At 30.9% G+C, this 6,089-nt stretch overlaps 1 long non-coding RNA gene across 1 annotated transcript; it reads right to left on the bottom strand.

Moving 5' to 3' along the window:
• Nucleotides 1-623: 623 nt before the first annotated feature.
• On the bottom strand, nt 624-3,297 carry LOC139525468 (uncharacterized). The gene is made up of 3 exons (XR_011664902.1): nt 2,758-3,297; nt 1,938-2,006; nt 624-1,172 (listed from the first exon to the last, which is right to left on the bottom strand). It is a non-coding gene; the product is annotated as an uncharacterized lncRNA (long non-coding RNA).
• Nucleotides 3,298-6,089: the final 2,792 nt, after the last annotated feature.

Here is a 6,089-nt window from a genome sequence, read left to right as displayed (position 1 = left end):
ACTGGTTCAGACGTACTTATAATATAATTGTTTCTGTGACTGTCTCTTGCATTAATTTGAAGGATCCTTTACAATAGATATGTCCCCGAGGGTATCATCTGCTTAGTAGTCAGTACTTCGGTACTGACATGATTTAACAAACCTTTTTAAAATTGTCCCGTTTATAAATTTTGAAATTGTTAAGAAACTAGGGTTTTAACTCCATCAGGCAAAGTTGGCTTTAGATGAATTTGCCTATATATTTTAGGTATTCTTGACATATAGCTCTTAAACGGTTTCGGTACTTATACATTCTCGGATTTCAAATGTTTGGCTTTGAGCGTTCCTGAAAGTAAATCCACAAAAGCGCTTCGGATGCATGAAATTATGAAACGAGTTGTTTTCAATTTTTTTTTTTTTTTTTTTACTATAGATATTTTAGCTGATCAAACGAGACATATAAACAAGTCATAATTGAAAACAACATCATGAACATTCAAACATATGATTGCGTTGGATAGAAACCGCAATTTTCATATGTGTGCATGTAAAACAAATTTCGTGGTAGAGGTGTCTAAATACAGCACAAACAACATTTTCCAAAAGACCAAAAAAAAGAAAAGTACAATTCAACAAAACGCATTTGGCTCAATATCTTTAATTGTTTTTCCATAGGCGATAATGGTAACGTTTTTTCCTGTAGCTCAGTCCATATCGTAAACTTGGATATGTATGATAGCTTGTTTCGAAGCTGTGACATTTTCACATATGTGGTTAAATTTTCGGGGTACGAAGTGAGATTACTTTTTCCGTAAATTAGCAAACCCCGAACATCCTTTTGTGATGCGGCTCCTTGTGGTAAAATATCCCCTTTTTAACACAATAAGTTCTTTGAAAATTTAATACTTTGAACACATTCAATAGCTCCATAGTTTTTACACATTTATTCTATGTTCCTCTACTTTCCTAATCACCACAAATAATTAAGTTCAGTCATTTGTTAAAAATAGAAACATGTCCAATATCACTACACAGAGATTTTTTCTTTACACGTGACTTTTGAGTTCCTCATTTCAAGGCGCATTAGGGATGTTGTCCCATATTGCAATCCATAGTTCTGATTTTTCCAAATATTTTTATGTGATCTTCATCGGTATGACATTCTGAATAAATCTGTGTATTTTTGTCCATTTCTGAAAAAAAATAAAGTTGTTTCAGCACTATAAGGCAATGACACTTTTATCGTTATATTTATTTATTTTGAATACAAAGTGTATGCATAATTAATTTCTAACAGTATACCTTCACTAGTCAAAAGAAGGACAAAACATCTGAATGTAACCTTAAAATACAACACACAGACCCTGTTAAAGCATTCAATAAAATTTTCTGGTGCCTAAAAGTGCATTTTGACAGAGAAATTATGCAAAAATGAAGATTTCATAAAAAAAACACCAAAATACTTAATTATTCTAGCCGGTGGAAACCTGGTATTTTATACTGTAGAAACCACTATAAACTACTGTAAAAGTCATTTGAATCATATAATTAGAGTGCAATGAAGTGCAAATTTTCAAAACTTGGTTCTTTCACATAATTGTATTTGAGAAAAAATGTTTTTTACATGTATTTCAGTGAAAATCTTTTATCAGTGAGATATCGGCATGAGGTTTTTAAAGGAAACATTGTGACATCACACGAAATATGGCGTCATTAAATAACGACATATCAAAATAATGCTAATTATAGTTTGCAGTGTTACATGAGGAACAGTTGCCGCAAGGTTTAACTTGAAATATGGAGTCGAAAAGATCAGTAACCAAGCATTTTCATTTAATGCCAAGACCATAGCAACAGTTTGCATATCAGTATATTTTTAACATACCGACTGTAATTTGAATTGCATAAATACCATAAATAAACAATTTAGAGCTTGCCAAATAAAACAAAATGCTTACCAGTTATTCAGGACCTTTTAAAACCTCTAGTTTGTCATCTCAGGTTAAAAAGTAATGATATGACTGGAACTGAAATAAGACAAAAAAATTACTCAGGCTGTGTTATTATTTGGTTTGAATGCATAAGTATTATTGAGAGAGCAAAAATCAAATTCTTGAACGTTTTATCGCAAAGAAAGAAAAATGCTTCTCCCTTGTGGCTTATCAACCTTCATTTAAATCTTTTATATTAGAAGCAACGAGTGGTAGCTAACTAGCTTAATAGTTGAAAAGGTGCAGCAATATTGTTTTCGAAAGGTTTGTTGACCCTCCCCCTTTTTCACTGAGAAAAGACAATATCTTGTGATTTGCTAGTGTGCATTACAAATAATAATTCATGATTTCTTTAATACATGTACATGTTTGTCTGTTTATTAACTGCCTATGATATCTACTGACTGACCATGGGTCAAATTATTGGATAAAAGCACATGATGATGATGTATTTCACTTTACTCGTATGGAGTGTGTTATCTCCCTTTATTATCAGTTATTCCTGTAAACCGGAGTGATAATTACATAACAAAGACTGTATTGTGTCATGTTTACTTACAGATAAAACTATTATGTTAGTTCATGCCTTTTTCAATTCATAAACAAATTCCTTTCGGATCTCTCGGGGGTGTAAACAAAGTTAGAATTGTGCCTAAAAAAAGTGTTCAGCCCCGTGCCTGTAATGCTTTCTAAAAGCGAAAATTTCATTGAGTATCTGCTGGTATTTATCTGTAATGGTTATCTGAAATCATCTGGGATATCTGGGTATAAATAAAAAAATACTTACCATCATTTTCACAATTTTCCCGGGTGTACAAGGTGAAATCATCCATAGATCACTCTGATAACTTCTGATTTATCTTTTGTAAATTGGCTCAATATCTTTAATTGTTTTTCCATAGGCGATAATGGTAACGTTTTTTCCTGTAGCTCAGTCCATATCGTAAACTTGGATATGTATGATAGCTTGTTTCGAAGCTGTGACATTTTCACATATGTGGTTAAATTTTCGGGGTACGAAGTGAGATTACTTTTTCCGTAAATTAGCAAACCCCGAACATCCTTTTGTGATGCGGCTCCTTGTGGTAAAATATCCCCTTTTTAACACAATAAGTTCTTTGAAAATTTAATACTTTGAACACATTCAATAGCTCCATAGTTTTTACACATTTATTCTATGTTCCTCTACTTTCCTAATCACCACAAATAATTAAGTTCAGTCATTTGTTAAAAATAGAAACATGTCCAATATCACTACACAGAGATTTTTTCTTTACACGTGACTTTTGAGTTCCTCATTTCAAGGCGCATTAGGGATGTTGTCCCATTTGATTAACATATATAATTACAGCCTTACATTATTCTCAGACTTTCAAATAGAGATAGTTGAAACAAATTATTTCATAAAATAATTAATTATATAAATTAATTTTTCTTTAGAGTTTTGTTAAAACAAATGATTTTCTTTTACCTAAAAACCACACATATTCTGAAGGTTTTTAAACCTTATTAAGGTGCTTATTGTTTGTATGTGTAGTTTTTTAACTCAATTTTCCTAAATTCCTTAATAAAGACTAAATAACTCGGTACGTCCAAACACCGCTCAGGACCTCCTGAGTGCACTCAGGACATAAATCCATAAAGCATAAAAGATTTATTTAAAGTCGGTTATACATATAACAATACAACATTCAAAGTGCACTCAGGACCCTTTATAGTCATCGTATTTGTACACAGGATGGATGTATATATTCCTTACACGCTTCTTATTTTAATGTTAAATTTTGGTAGAATTTGAAATCGAACTTTGATAGTTATGTTTATTCTTATAAACTAATGGGGGCATGTGTCACTGATTACACACTCAACTACTGAGCAGTGAATTATCCAATCAACAAAATTGATTGGATTATCTTTATTTTTGTTTATGAATTGTGTTGTTAGTACAGTGTTACGTTTAAAATAAATATCACGATGTTTTAAGATGTGTGTATTTCAGAAAAAAATAAGTTTTATTCTTAGTTCAAAAATTAAGATGTGAATAATTCTTTCATATTTTCATATCTCTACATATATTGCAATAGACTTTAATTGCATTTTCCATACTAAAACCAGAATCTATCAAACACAATTTATAATTTACTTTCAAAATAAGCTGATTACTCACTAAATTGGTATCATTGCGTTTTAATTTTTATTTATATAAGTGTGTATTTTGTTCTATTTCCTTATCGTTAAGATCCATTTGAATAATTATCACTCTTTGACCAATGAGAGGCTATGTATGTATAAAATAACGTTTCAATCCAAATTGCATTTAGTAAGATTTTTTCCCCTTTTGAAAATCGTTCTTGTCCTGAACCAGTAATAAACTCCATGAATGAGTTAAAAAGGGGAAACAAATGTTCATACTTTTCATCAATTAAGGTTTACTTTTGTTTGTGGAAGCCGTTATTGCCGTACTCACCAAAATACGCTTTCAAACAATAAAATCTCATATAAATTAGATGTTATTTCTCATTTTTATCGGACTTGTCCAGTAATTTTATTCCTGAGTAATACGAATGTTTTAACAAATCAGTACTTAGTAAGATTCTTTTCCCATTAAAGTCCAGTAATACAAGCCTTGAACGAATTTCAATGTAAAAATAAATTCTGAAAAATTAATTTGTCTCCGTTATCTGAAAATCATCATATTATTTCTACACAATTTGTATGTAAGGTTGTAGTAGTAACAATAACGGTACCAATTTTACTGCAACAGATGCGCATTTCGACAATACATGTCTCTTCAGTGATGCTCTTGGCCAAAATATTTGAAATCCAAAGCTTATATAAAAGATGAAGAGCTATAATCCAAAAGGTCCAAAAAGTATAGCCAAATCCATGAAAGGAATCAGAGCTATGCATGAGGGAGATAAATTCCTTAATTTATAATAATTTCTAACATTTTGTAACACAAAATTTTTATAACACAAAACATCCGTATTTTCATGCCAGTACCGAAGTACTGGCTACTGGGCTGGTGATACCCTCGGGGACTAGTAGTAAGATTCTAAACTAAATTATACAAAAAAAAAATTCTTCTAAACAGAACAGCGAGAAAAACTATTTCGGAGACTGTTGATTGACACGAAATCCGTTCAAACCATGAATAAGTCATCGTGCACAGTTTTGAAGTGCAAAAAAACAGAAACTTGCTCGTTAGCCAAACCAAAGAAAAACACCAAGGACAGCAAGGACACAGCCAAGATATAAGACTTAGCAAGTCATATAAATAAATACTGAGCTGTCTTATTAAGGTTAAATTTTAAGTATTGTGATTGTATAACATGTTGTACATAATAGTCTTCTCTATACCTATGTCAATGGTTTATTGAGAATAAAGATATACAAATTCCATATAATTTGATCTTCAGTAAGCATTGTATTTTTATTAAGTTGATTTGGAGAGAGAGAAAACAAATCGCAATGAAAAACAAATATAGAACTTGAAAGAGAAAAAAGGCAACTATAAAATAATATGATTGTTTATTTTTTTTATTCATGAACTGCAGAACAATAATAAGTAATTTAGCTATCTTAATTAAAAACATACCAAACATTAAATCCAATGGGTTATATGTTTTGCATATGCATAATTTAATTTTAACTACATCAATTAATCTAGGTAAACTTAAAACATTGGATATAATTTTAAACGTAACATAAACTAACAACACAATGCATTAACATATGGTGCCGCGATTTGGGGCTGCAAGAATTTCTCATTTATTAATGCGATTAAGGTGAGAGCTTGTAATATAAGCCAGCTATTATGGGAGACATGGGGTGGGTTCCAATACACCATACACAATAGAAAGTAATTGCAAGACACTGGCATAGATAGTAAATATGGAGCCAAATCGTATTAACAGGAAAATATTGATATGGGTAGATGAGGTCAGACTGAAACATAGAATTGTTAAATACTGGAATTTCATGGTTAAAAACATTTCACGGAACTTGAATTGGTTGACTTTTGCAAAACAAACACTTATGATTATAAAAATATGTTTATTGATACAGTCATGTCAAGAATGTTTGATAATTATATTGAAGAATGGAAAAGTATTGTTA

This window comes from Mytilus edulis, chromosome 5 (assembly GCF_963676685.1).
Source record: "Mytilus edulis chromosome 5, xbMytEdul2.2, whole genome shotgun sequence".
Lineage (NCBI taxonomy): Eukaryota > Metazoa > Mollusca > Bivalvia > Mytilida > Mytilidae > Mytilus > Mytilus edulis.
This window is presented reverse-complemented; position numbering and strand designations above follow the sequence as displayed.